General features: G+C 43.0%; 1 protein-coding gene and 1 pseudogene across 22 annotated transcripts in view; both read right to left on the bottom strand.

Annotated features, from left to right (window-relative positions):
* Positions 1–14503, bottom strand: part of FHIT (fragile histidine triad diadenosine triphosphatase) — a 1458892-nt gene that overhangs the window by 1122092 nt on the left and 322297 nt on the right. The window lies entirely within an intron of this gene.
* The window catches only part of LOC115859136 (DNA replication factor Cdt1 pseudogene), a 29854-nt pseudogene continuing 18334 nt past the window's right edge, over positions 2984–14503 (bottom strand).

Raw genomic sequence — 14503 nt, 5'->3', positions numbered from 1 at the left:
CATTATTACCATTATCAACAATTGTCACAGAGCATGCTTCTTGGTTAAACAGACACGAAGCTTAGGGGAATAAAGTCACTCTCAGGAAAGTTAGACTTTAAGAAAATAGAACTTGCCTAGTACTTTGGTTAAAATGCACATTTGTCTGACTTTATATTTTTGGCATTGGCATGTCTAATGGGCAGCTGATACAGCCTGTGCAGGATCTGCAATCTCAACAGAAAGGCAAGTATAACCTTCCTGGTTGTAATAAGCAACTTGTTAATCTTTGGATGAATGGACTTCCCTGCTTTGACCTTTTCTACTCAAAATGTGGCCCACAGACCAGAACATCAGCATCACCAGGGAACTTCTTAGAAATGCAGAATCTCAGGCCCCACCCCTAATCTACAGAATCAGAATTTTAACAAGAACCCTAGGTGATTTGTATGCACATTAAAGCTCAAAAAGCACTATTGTAGACCACAAAATTTAATATACAACTTAACCCATTTTGGATGTGTTTCTGTAATCTCTGCTATACAATAAACCACTCCAAAACTAGTGACTTAAAACAATAAGAATAACAACCATTTATTTGTCCTACATCTTCTGTTTGGGCAGCCCTTAGTGGGACAACTCATCTCTCTGCTCCACATAATGTTGACCGGGGCAGTCCAGCTGGGACTGCAAGATCCAAGTTGGCTTCCCTTCCCTCCATGCCCCTCAGCTGATATGACTGGGACAGCTGGGGGATGGCTGGGCCTCTCTCCATATCTTCGTAATCCTCCACGAACTCAATCCCGATGACCTCTCTCTTGCTGCATAACCAGACTTCTTAAAGAGATGGCACAGGGTTCTAAAGAGTGTTTATCTCCAGCCAACCTAAAGTCTAGCTGGACTCAGAACTGACAGTGTTATTTCTGCCATTTTCTATTGGCCAAAAAAAGTCAAAATGTCAACCAAAACTCACGGGGAGGGAAAGAGGACTTTATCTCCTTACGGGAGAAGAGACATGCACAGACAGAAATGGAAGAATTTGTTGCAACCATCTTCTCAGACCAGTTACGTACGACAGGGTGTCCATTCCTTTATCATTTCCTTTCTCTCCCGGTTCTTGTGATTGGTAAAAACATCCACTTCATTTCGATTACACAATTATATACATGCCCCCATTGGGAGCATAAGGAATTTTAAGGCCTGATATCTCCCCTCAAGGATCTTGTTATAATAAAATTGGTGAAATAAGGCATGTATATCTTAAAATTTTAATAACAATAAAATGCTGTAATAATAAAATATTTAAGTAGCAGTACCAGATAATAATAGAAGTGATGGCCTAAGGCTGTGAACTATTCATTTAATTAATTGTGTACACAGTAGCCACTTTGAGTGCTCAGGGAAGAGCATGGAAGTGGAGAAAAAGGGACCATGGAAGAGGAGGGATGTATAGCCTGAGCTGAGGAAGATTTGCAAAGGAAGAGTTAGATAGATTTCCAAAAAAAAAAGACCCAATGAAACATACTTGAAGGATAACAGAACCAAGGAGCCAAGGGAATGGGGTCATGGGGACACAAAGCCATGAATGAGTGTCTCTGCATGTTGTTTCTTGAGTGATGATTATAAATTCAATGTTCCTGAAAGAATTTCTTGCCTCATAACGTCCACCTTTATGCTTCCCCCTTAGATATGTTCATATGCCATTTATGGAATTCCCAACAGCAATGTAACCTTGTATTAATAATGAAGGGTTTTTACTAACCTTATAAATTTTACTATACCTTGTTGGGGGGTGAGGAGGGAGGACAAACAAACAGAAATGTGGGCATGTCAAATGGCAACTTGTAAACTTCACTATTCATTGTATAGGAATTAGCACTTCTGGTATTGTTAAGCAGCAACTTGTAAAGTTCACTCTCCCTTAGAAAATAAAAATGGAATGAAAGGTACTGCTTAGAAGAAGCATAAATTTCAATCTCCATTGCAGGAAAATAAGCTCTGATTACGCTACATAGTTCATACACCTCAATGTGCCAAACACTTGTTTTATTATACATTCATGTATAATCAGCTGGTTTTCCAGCAACAGAGAATGAAACTTACAAGTTGTTGTTTAACTTTCTTTTAAATGTATTTTTCTTCCTTCTCCTTTTTCCTCCTCCATACCCCCAAAACATAATATGAACAACGGGGTTTCTGAATGTTACCACTCATTAATTCCTTTTATAACAATGATTAAGACAATTTTAAACATTGTTCTTGGGCTTTATGCGATCACATGTAATAGAGAATTACATAGTTTCGGGTCATACATTTCAAACAATAGCTTTTTAACTTGGGGGTAGAGAGAGCTTTTTAAAAGTTAATAATAAGCATCATTAATAGCCTTTAATTTCTATCTGTTGTTGAAAAGGACCAGCCCTCTGACTCCAGAAGCTCCTCAGCATTTTCACAAATGCACCCATCAGAAATTCAGAACCAGTGCATTTGAATGATTTTACCATTTATTAAAACAAGTTTCTTTTTCTTTTTTCTTTTTTCTTTTCTTTTTTTTTTCTGACTTTATCTTACAGTTCTAGAGGCCAAGTACAAAAATCAGGGTGTGGGTGGGCAGGGCTGGTTCCTGGTTCTCCAGGGAGAATATGTTCCTTGGCTCGTGGCTCCTGCCGGCACCTTCCAATCTCAGATTCTGCATCTGCCTCCCTCTTATGGGGACCCTGTGTGACACCCGGCCCACCAAGATACTCCAGGACCACCTCAGGATCCCACGTGGACACCTGGGAGGGTTATTCTGCCAACCACACTACCTCTCCCCCACCTCACTTCCCTGCACCCTGTATACGAGGGGGGCCTCCACCACACTAATCAGAGGCCCTCAAGCCCAGCAGCTAGAGCCCTGACCCTCATGGGGACTTAGGACAGGGAAAGCAAAGTGTGTCGTGTTCCTAAAGAGAGTAAGACGCAGGCCTGGCGGCCCGTCTGTGTTGGCACCTGTCCGCCGGGCTCACAGCGCCTCCTCAGCACGGGCAAGGTGGGCCAGCCGTGCCAAGACATCCGCCAGGTTGGCGGCCTTGCCCAGATTGACGCAGGTGTCCGTGCAGATGCGGTGGAGGCTGAGCCAGTCAGACAGCAGCTCAGAGAGGAGGTGCACATGCTTCTCCATCTCCCAGGGGCTCGTGGCCGTTCGGTAGCTGCCCACCATCCTGGTGCAGGCCATCTCCATGCTGAGCGCTGGCTTGTGCTCTGACCTGAAGACGCTGCGCAGCACGCGGGCCACCTCAGGCAGCCGCTCGAGCCCCTGCAGCCGCTGCTCCTGTTCCAGGCGCCGGGTCATCTGCGCCAGCTGCTTCTGCGCCTCCTGGGCCGGATCCGCTCCAGCAGGACCTGGGACATCCCCTTCAGGGCGGCAGGCGGCATGGCGGCAGGGTGGCTGGCAGTGCCGGGCTGGGGGACCAGGGGCTGCTAGGCTCGGCCGTGAGCTGGGCCAGGTCACTCAGAGCCTTCTCCATCCTGGATGACACCAGGCTGCGGGCACCGGCCAACACCTCCTGGGCGGTGGCCAGCTTCTCCACGGTGGGCAGCTGGGGCAGCTTGGCCGGCTCGATGTCAGGCACTTCGTCCACATTGAAGCGGGGGTGCCAGTGTGCCAGCTGGTCCTCAGGAACCTCCATGGGCGGCGGGGGGTGGGGGGGTTTCAGGGAGGCCAGGAAGGCCCTGTGATACTACCGGACACGGGCTACCAGATTCTGGCTGAAGATCTGGCACCACCGCAGCAGGCGCGATGCCGTGAGCTGGGGAGCCACACTGCCAGCCTGCTGGTCCAGCAGCGGCTCGATGGTGAGCTGGTAATCAGACCTCCTGCCATCGTCCTTGAATGTGGTGGCGTAGCGCTCCTGGTGGAAGCAGTAGGAGCCAGGGTACACGGTTTTGATCCGGCCCACACTGCGCTCCTCAAAGCGCTTGTGCATCATGTCCTGGACTCCCTGCTTGACCCTGGCAAAGGTCACAGTCACAGAGCGGTTGTAAAGCATGCCCACGATGGTGTCCATGCAGCAGAACATCTCGGCCAGCACCTGGTACTTGTAGGGCAGCACAAGGCCCAGGGGCCCCTGCTGGGCCAGGGCGAGGAAGCGCTGATAGGCAGGCATCTGCTCACCACGTAGCCCCGCTGGGTGCCCCTTGTCCTCCGGTGCTCTGGGTTCCCCAGCATTCTTCTGTGCACTTGCCTTCAGCTCCTGGACCCGTGCCCCCAGCTCCTGCGCCCACTGCAGGCAAGACTTGAGCTCAGAAAGGGTGACCTTTGTAGGGACCTTGTGTCCTCCTGGGCTGCCAGTCAGGGTCGCTGACCATCTGAGAGGGTGGCCTTTGTCTTCTTGCTTTGGGGAGAAGAGTGCTCTGGGGAGCCAGGGACAGCTGGGGAACTAGGGCCAGAGACTGCGTTGGCCAGCAGCCGCAGCCTCCTGCGCGGGGGCAGAGCAGGCTCATCGCGCTGGGGCTCGGTGGGTTGGGCCCAGCCGGGGCCGGGGCGCAGGGCTCAGGGTGCACCAGACCGGCTTGGTGCGTCTAAGGGGTGGTATGTAAATCTTCGGGAAGACCCTGACGGGCAAGACCTGAAGGTGGAGCCCAGTGACACCATCAAGAATGTGAAGGCCAAGATCCAGGATAAAGAAGGCATCCCCCCTGACCAGCAGAGGCTCATGTTTGCAGGCAAACAGCTGGAAGACGGCCGCACTATTTCTGATTACAACATCCAGAAAGAGTCTACCTGGCACCTGGTCCTCCGTCTAAGGGGTGGCTGTTAATTATTCAGTCTCGCATTCATAATGCCCAATGATGGCATCACTCTGCACATGGCACTGCGCCATGGCGGGAGCAGCGAGACCCCAGCAGTGGGACCACAAGCAGAAGTGGAGACGCGTTTCCCGCTGATTTTCTCGCTGCACCCTGGTCCCGCCCCCGCTGTGGGCGGAAACTATTGGCACAAACAAATTTCTAAATAGTTCTCCTGGACAGGAAGGACCCGAACCTTGGAAGAAAGTGGTAGAGCTATATTCTGTGGAGTCACGGCAAGCAATAAAGGAATAAGGGGAGTTGCCACCTCATTACTAAAAGTGTCAGTGCAATGATATCCTAATAAAAGGTGTTCTAACAGAAATTATAAGAAAACTCTCAAAAGAGAAGTCAGGTGCAATACAGCAGAGAATCAAGCAAAGACATCTTTATCTAAGAGGGGAGTAAAAACATACAAATATACCACCCCTATAATTTTCTTAACTTATAATTTTTGAATAGATGATACATCCAAGAAGTAATTAATTGAAATAATACCAAAGTAGCAATGTACATTGAAAAATGTCTTCTGACCCATGCTTTAAAAAATCTCTTATGCAGTCTTCAACATATGCATATATAAATATATATACATATACTTTACATTTCTATGACCACAAATAACAGCATATTCTAACCCTTCTTTCACTTAGAGATGGTTCTATATAGATACAGGCTTTATAAAGGCTTAACTATATTACAGTGCATAAATATTCCATAATTTATTCACCTAATCTATTTCTTGTACAGTTAGACTATTTTAAATCATTCGTTATTAAACAAAATGCCATGATGAATATTTTAATACAGAGATTTTTGTGCATCTAGTGACTATATTTCTAAAATAAATTACTAGAAATGAAACTGCTAGGTCAAAGGGTTGTGTGAATTTTATTTTGATAGTTACGGCCAAATAACTTTCCAAAGACAATATACCAATTTATACTTCCATTCATGATACCAATATATCTTGCATTGAAGGGATTCCAAAATATCCAAAAGTTCACATCATTTTTCTGCCAATTGCTCCATTCCCTCTGAAATGGGGGTTGGGGGTAAATATCATCTACTTTTGCTTATAAGTATAGGCAGGTTATAATTATTATTACCCAAGATTCAAGGCTATATCATTACCTACCGCACCGCTCTCTCCTCACTGTGCTATAATTCTAACTGGTCATATAGATCTTTAATTTGCAGATCTCCTCAGAATACAGATTATCTGCATTCTGCAGACATCTGCAAAAAGCCATCCACAAGTGCATACTTCATGGCTGAATATTTTTACATAACATCAGCTGGAGCCCATCATTCCAGTATTCTCGCCACGCGTCACAACCTGCTCTATTATATCAATAAGCAGCTTCAATTAGTCATTTTCTCCCCATGGTGACGACAGCTATAATAGCGTGCAGTGGTCTGATGAAGTTTGTAATACAAAGTACAGATGGGGATATTAGAAGGAAGAGGATACAAAATTAGAATAGCATAAAAAAATTCCACCTCCCAAATAGTTATTTGGGAAATGACATAGTATTCAAGAACGAATACAAAAATGCAATTACTTTTGAAAAAGATGGATAAATAAATTCACCACAGGAACACATTCTTGCCCCAGATAGAACTCTGGTTTTTATTGACTAATTAGTCATTAAGTGTTATCCCAAAAGCAAGTATAAATAAAAGAATGTTTGGTAAATTGAAAAAATACTTGCCTTAAATAGAATTATAAGATGAAAATAAATACCAACGGAGAATGCTGCTTTGAAAGCGTTGTACAGTAGTAAATAAATTAGAAGGCATAAACACAGTTGGCTCTCCTCTCGGAATTTTTCCTAATCCTTCCAGTTCTCACCTTGTCCACTACTATCACCGGGCTCCAAGCCACCCCTACCATATCTGGCATAGAGCCATGTCTTCCTAACTGACCACCTTTTCAGCCTCTTCTATTCAGAGCAGCTGAAACTATTACTTTTTAAAAATATAAATCAGATCATGTTATGTCTTTCCTTTCAGTCCTCCTGTAGTTTCTCTCACAATAAAAATCTAAAAGCTTCACCATGGCTGAAAAGGTCCTATGCAATCCAGTCCTGCCACCTCTTCAATGACATGTCCCACTGCTCCCTTCTCATCCCCACACTGGCCTCCAACAAGCACAGTCCCAACTCAGGTCCTCAGGCCTTACTATTGCTTCTAGCTAGGATGCTTGTCCCTCAAATATTCATATGTACCCCCTCCTCTTAACTTTAATCACATTTGTCCTCAAATGTCACCTCATCAGAGAGGTATTCTTTGACTACCCAATCCAAAAAGCAACCCAAAGCTCTCACAATGCATGCTGATTTACATTCCTTACACCACTTACTCCACTTTACATTACATTATAATATGCATATGTGTATCAATTTATTATCTATATCTCCTAGATTCTAAATATAATTTCTATGAAGGCAAGAAGAAGCAAAAATACAAATTGTGCATCCCAACCAGACACAAAATCATGCTGTGATTGTGAATTATATCCATAGTTGTTAAAACATCATTTAACTTACTTTGGGTCAAATTCATTCAACACAGCAAACATTTAATGAACTTCTAGTTATATATGAGGCTATTATATATTCTGTTTATAATATGCATTATATTACATAATATGTATTATATATTATGTATATGTAAATATATATAATATATAATTTAATAATATATAAATATAATATTATATATAAATAATATATATTATATGATGTAATACATATTATAAACAGAATATATATTATATAATGAACATTTAATTAATATGGGATTCCAGAAGCACAGGTCCCAGTGTCTATTCCTGGAGACAGAACTTTACAGTGTTTAGGAGACAAGACACAAAATATGAGCTATTGAAATACCAGGTCAAAACATTAACAATCAGAAGCCAACATAAGTAGGGCAGATAATAAATGTCAGGAAATTCGGACGAGAGACTTGTGTAGGCTAAGAGGGTGAAGGAAAGTTTCAAAAAGAAAGATGGAGAGGATCAGGAAAAGGAAACTAGAAGGAGGAAAGCATTCCGGTTAAGCTCACAGCATAGGGAAAAACAGATTATACCAGTGATCCTCAGACTTCAGGGCATGGAACCCTGGTGCTAGATGGTCACTGACAGGACAAAACAAAGACTAATAAAGTTATGTCCCTTTCAATTCTCTTTCAATCTTTCTAATTCATCCAATGAGAAATATTTATTAGTGCTAACATGTCAAAACACCTTCCTAACACTTGGCTACCATGAATAGCATCATTTTATTTTTGTTATATTCCCCTTTAAAGTTTCATTCCCTTATTTATTGTAATGGATTTTATTTTCCATTTATGGAACACTATGTGAGTTTCTTTATATATAAACTCATTTAAGTAAGTAAAATGAGTTATTTTAAAGCCAGACATTAAACCAATCCTGGACCAGGTGGCTGGGACACTACCTGCCCAGACACAGCAGAGCCCAGCTTTAAAGTAAGCAAAGGGTGCTCAGTGGAGAAAAGCAGAAAGGGAAACTCTTGTCAAAACGCAAGAGGCCTCATGGCAGGCTAAGGATTTTAGAAAATATTATGTAGGCCTGTTTTCCAACTGGTTACAAATTCCTTGGAAACATGCCCTTTGCACAAGAGTGTGGCATGCCTCTTATTTTTAAGACTGCATGAGGACTTCCGGGAAGATGGCGGAAGAGTAAGACGCGGAGATCACGTTCCTCCCCACAGATACACCAGAAATACATCTACGCATGGAACAACTCCTACAGAGCATCTACTGAACGCTGGCAGAAGACCTCAGACCTCCCAAAAGGCAAGAAACCCCCCACGTACCTGGGTAGGGCAAAAGAAAAAACTAAACAGAGACAAAAGGATAGGGACGGGTCCTGCACCAGCGGGAGAGAGCTGTGAAGGAGGAAAAGTGTCCACACACTAGGAAGCCCCTTCGCGGGTGGAGGCTTCGGGAGGCGGAGTGGGGGAGCTTGGGAGCCGCGGAGGAGAGCACAGCAACAGGGGTGCGGAGGGCAAAGCGGGCAGATTCCAGCGCAGAGGATCGGGCCGACCGGAACTCGCCAGCCGAGAGGCTTGTCTGCTCGCCCGCCGGGGCGGGCGGGACTGGGAGCTGAGGCTCCGGCTTTTGTCGGAGCGCCGGGAGAGGACTGAGGTTGGTGGCGTGAACACAGCCTGCGGGGCGTTGGTGCACCGCGGCTGGCCGGGAGAGAGTCCGGGGAAAAGTCTGGACCTGCCGAAGAGGCAAGAGACTTTTACGTCCCTCTTTGTTTCCTGGTGCACGAGGAGAGGGGATTAAGAACGCTGCTTGAGAGAGCTCCAGGGACGGGCGCGAGCCGCGGCTAGGGGCGCGGAGCCCAGAGACGGACGTGGCTAGGGCCGCCCAGAGCGGCTAGGGCCGCTGCTGCCGCCACCGGGAGGCCTGTGTGCGAACACAGGTCACTGGCCACGCGCCCTTCCGGGGAGCCTGTGCAGCCCGCCACTGCCAGGGTCCCGGGATCCAGGGACAACTCCCCCGGGAGAACGCACAGGCGCGCCTCAGGCTGCAACGTCTCGCCGGCCTCTGCCGCCGCAGGCCCGCCCCACACTCCGTGCCCCTCCCTACCCCCGGGCCTGAGTGAGCCAGAGCCTCCGAATCAGCGGCTCCTTTAACCCCGTCCTGTCTGAGCAAAGAACAGACGCCCTCCGGCGACCTACACGCACAGGCGGGGCTAAATCCAAAGCTGAGCCCCTGGGAGCTGTGAGAACAAAGAAGAGAAAGGGAAATCTCTCCCAGCAGCATCAGAAGCAGCGGATTAAAGCTCCACAATCAACTTGATGTACCCTGCATCTGTGGAATACCTGAATAGACAACCAATCATCCCAAATTAAGGAGCCCTGTGGATGAAAGGCTCTTGGTGCTGCAGCCAGGAGTCAGTGCTGTGCCTCTGAGGTGGGAGAGCCAACTTCAGGACACTGATCCACAAGAGACCTCCCAGCTGCACATAATATCAAACAGCAAAAATTTCCGAGAGATCTCCATCTCAACGCCAGCACCCAGCTTCACTCAACGACCAGCAAGCTACAGTGCTGGACATCCTATGCCAAACAACTAGCAAGACAGGAACACAACCCCACCCATTAGCAGAGAGGCGGCCCAAAATCATAATAAGTCTACAGACACCCCAAAACACACTACCAGACGTGGACCTGCCCACCAGAAAGACAAGATCTAGCCTCATCCACCAGAACACAGGCACTAGCACCCTCCACCAGGAAGCCTACACAACCCACTGAACCAACCTTAGCCACTGGGGACAGACACAAAAAACAACAGGAACTACGAACCTTCAGCCTGCAAAAAAGGAGACCCCAAACACAGTAGGATAAGCAAAATGAAAAGACAGAAAAACACACCGCAGATGAAGGAGCAAGATAAAAACCCATCAGACCTAACAAATGAAGAGGAAATAGGCAGTCTACCTGAAAAAGAATTCAAAATAATGATAGTAAGGTTGATCCGAAATCTTGGAGATAGAATGGACAATAGAATGGACAAAATGCAAGAATCAGTTAACAAGGACCTAGAAGAACTAAAGATGAAACAAGCAACGATGAACAACACAATAAATGAAATTAAAAGTACTCTAGATGGGATCAATAGCAGAATAACTGAGGCAGAAGAACGGATAAGTGACCTGGAAGATAAAATAGTGGAAATAACTACTGCAGAGCAGAATAAAGAAAAAAGAATGAAAAGAACTGAGGACAGTCTCAGAGACCTCTGGGACAACATTAAACGTACCAACATTCGAATTACAGGGGTTCCAGAAGAAGAAGAGAAAAAGAAAGGGACTGAGAAAATATTTGAAGAGATTATAGTTGAAAACTTCCCTAATATGGGAAAGGAAATAGTTAATCAAGTCCAGGAAGCACAGAGAGTCCCATACAGGGTAAATCCAAGGAGAAATACGCCAAGACACATATTAATCAAACTGTCAAAAATTAAATACAAAGAAAACATATTAAAAGCAGCAAGGGAAAAACAACAAATAACACACAAGGGAATCCCCATAAGGTTAACAGCTGATCTTTCAGCAGAAACTCTGCAAGCCAGAAGGGAGTGGCAGGACATATTGAAAGTGTTGAAGGAGAAAAACCTGCAACCAAGATTACTCTACCCAGCAAGGATCTCATTCAGATTTGATGGAGAAATTAAAACCTTTAGAGACAAGCAAAAGCTGAGAGAGTTCAGCACCACCAAACCAGCTCTACAACAACTGCTAAAGGAACTTCTCTAGGCAAGAAACACAAAAGAAGGAAAAGACCTACAATAACAAACCCAAAACAATTAAGAAAATGGGAATGGGAACACACATATCGATAATTACCTTAAATGTAAATGGACTAAATGCTCCCACCAAAAGACACAGATTGGCTGAATGGATACAAAAACAAGACCCATATATTTGCTGTCTGCAAGAGACCCGTATGCTAACACATATATATGGAATTTAAGAAAAAAAAAATGTCATGAAAAACCTAGGGGTGAAACAGGAATAAAGACACAGACTTACTAGAGAATGGACTTGAGGCTATGGGGAGGGGGAAGGGTAAACGGTGACAAAGCAATAAAGAGGCATGGACATGTATACACTACCAAACGTAAGGTAGATAGCTAGTGGGAAGCAGCCGCATAGCACAGGGAGATCAGCTCGGTGCTGTGTGACCGCCTGGAGGGGTGGGATAGGGAGGGTGGGAGGGAGGGTGACGCAAGCGGGAAGAGATATGGGAACATATGTATATATATAACTGATTCATTTTGTTGTGAAGCTGAAACTAACATACCATTGTAAAGCAATTATGCTCCAATAAAGATGTTTAAAAAAAAAAAAATAAAATAAAAAAAAAAATAAAAAAAAATAAAAAGAAACCCAAACTTTTAAAAAAAAAAAAAAAAAAAAAGAAATCTGATCCATCTTAATTAAATCAGCTCTGCTTATATTCCACCCTTCTAACCAAGCTCCATGTTTTCCTTTATATAATTATTAGAATGTATTTAGCATTCTCTGCAATCTAACCAAGATTAGCTAAATTTACTCCTTCCCGTATCCTGAAAACACAGTCTATATTTCAAACCTGCAATATTCCTAACAGATAACTTTGTACTTTTCTATATCCATGCCCAAGTTGTTTTCCGCACATATATTTTTCCTTATTTTGTGTGTGTGTGGGGGGGTGTATCCTCTATTTCTTAATTAAATGTTATTTCAATCATGATGTCTTTCAAAACCTTATATCAGAATGAATCAACATAGGTCTGGCTTATTCTTCTTTGAATTCTGATTTCCTTTTGGTTTGGTAAAGTAAGTACAGCATGTATTAAATAAAAGAATGTTTTGTGAATTGAAATAAACATAAGTTAACATAAGCTATTTGGTACTCAAATCACCAACTCAGGATGGAATACAAATAATTTTCTATTAACTCATCAAAGTTTAAGTTTCATAGAGCAAACCATTATTAAGCTCAACTATTAACGATACTAACCTACACAGCCAATATTTTTAAGTAGCATTCTAACTTTTCTTTGTTAAAAAATGACATTAGCTTTAAAAAGTGAAGTTAATTAAAATGGAAAATGCATAATGATAAAAAGGCCTTATTTTTTAATAATTCTACCATTAATTAACCACAGTTTTTACTTTTAGAAAGATAATCTAGACATGTTTTATATCCATATAAACATGCACATTTAAAAGATAATTTAGCCTATATTACTAATATTTTCTTTATGACACAATATAGCTATTTTAGTAGCTACTTTGAACTACTCTGAACGTGTTATCAACATTTTCTGAACCAAGACTCTCTGTTTGGACATTAAAGTGATTTTGGATTTTAAAAGCATTATTATAAATAAGGTAGCCATGGAAATTATAGTGCAAACTGAGATGCTTTTGAAAATAAAAATGGTGTGTATTCATATTCACTTTAATTATAAACAATATTATAATGAATAACATAACAAACATTAAAAAAAAAAAAAAAAAAAAAAAGACTGCATGAACTATGACAATCGTCAATTCCATTATAAAAAGTTAAAGACAAAGTAGAAAAAAGCTAACATTACTCCATACTGTATGAGAAATATAAAAGCACAACCATAACTACAGTTTTAATTTAAAAAATTTTTGTCTGTATCAATAAGGATCTGGGCAGAAACAGAGTATACACAAAACACCCAACTGGGGTAAGCTGCAGAACTTTTTACAAAGGTGTGGTAATGGTGTGGGGAAACCAAGGGTTAAGGCAGTATGTGGAGTTGAGGGAGGAGCCCATTTATAAAGCCAACAGAGAAGAACCTCCCAGGCACAGAACTGAGTAGAAAGTGGGTATGAAGGGATAAACGGAAGATACCCAGCACAAAAATAAGGCTATTTCCAAATACCTGCTGGGTAATTATTTACTACTGTCTAATCACTAGCTTTAGGTTGGGCTTTGGGCTACAGAGATTGGGTGTAGACAGCCTGGACTTAAACTTCAGCTTGCCACTCATCAGCTATGTGAGTTTCTTATGACACTGAACTTAGTTTTTCTGATGAAATGGGGGACAATAGCAGTTCACCATAAGGCTGGTGTGAGAGAAAATGAGTAAATGTATATGAAGCACTTAGCATACTTTGCCTGCAATAAATGTGTTGTGCACGTCAGGGGGTGGGAGAGGGTCATGTTAGCCACCAAAATGTTTAGGAAAATTATCTAAACTAGTAGAGGCAGGTAGGGGTGATGGTGGTGGCAGCAGCAAGGAGTGGACAGTAAAGACTTCCTGGAGAAGGCAACATTTAAAACGAGACCAATCTGAAGCCAAAGAGGAGTCAGCTGAAGAAAGAGGTGGGTGAAGAGGGAGCAGGGGGCACCCAAAGTGCCAAGGCCCTGGAGAAGAGGAAACATTACAGGTTTAATGAACCAAATGATCTAGACGTGAAAGAGTAAAGGGAGCTTGGGGAAGACTCTAGCTGGAGAGGTAGAACTCTCAGCCATGCTTAAAGAGTTTGAATCATATTTTTTGTGAGGGCAGTGAGAAACCTTTGAAGGGCTTTAAACTGGGAAAAGACATAATCCCATGATCAGACTGTCATAGTTAGAAAACCACTGCTAAAGGGAATGGAGAGCCATTGAAGAGTTTTGAGTCAAGGACTGGACAAGAAAAATGGTGTTTCAAACTTACTTTTTATCATTTTAGTGAATGCCTAAAACTAAAATTGTTGTAAAATGTTATAAAAATGGTTTATAAATGTCACACATAACTTTTCCTTGGCTTAACTATACATGTGTGTTCATTCAATAACTCATGTACATTCATTAAGACATTTATTGAGCACCTAATATATATACCAGGAATTGTGCTTAAATAGGGACAGGAGAAGAAAACTCACAAATAAGCAGTATAAAAGTGCTTAAGATTTGAGAGGCAAAGGACATTTCTGAGTGGTGGGTAAAATTCCTAAGGTGGGAGCAAGCAGAGTGCATGTGATAAAACATATTCCAGAATGGTTAGAATATACAGTGCATGGGCAGTGTTGAAACACTCATTCAATAAGAATTTAGTGAGTACCTACTATGTGCTAGCATTGTACAGCCATTGGTGACACAGTGATGGACAAGAAAATGCTTAAAATATGACAAGA

This window comes from Globicephala melas, chromosome 11, assembly GCF_963455315.2.
Source record: "Globicephala melas chromosome 11, mGloMel1.2, whole genome shotgun sequence".
NCBI lineage: Eukaryota > Metazoa > Chordata > Mammalia > Artiodactyla > Delphinidae > Globicephala > Globicephala melas.
Note: the sequence above shows the minus strand (reverse complement) of the source record. Positions and strands in the feature narration are given on the sequence as shown.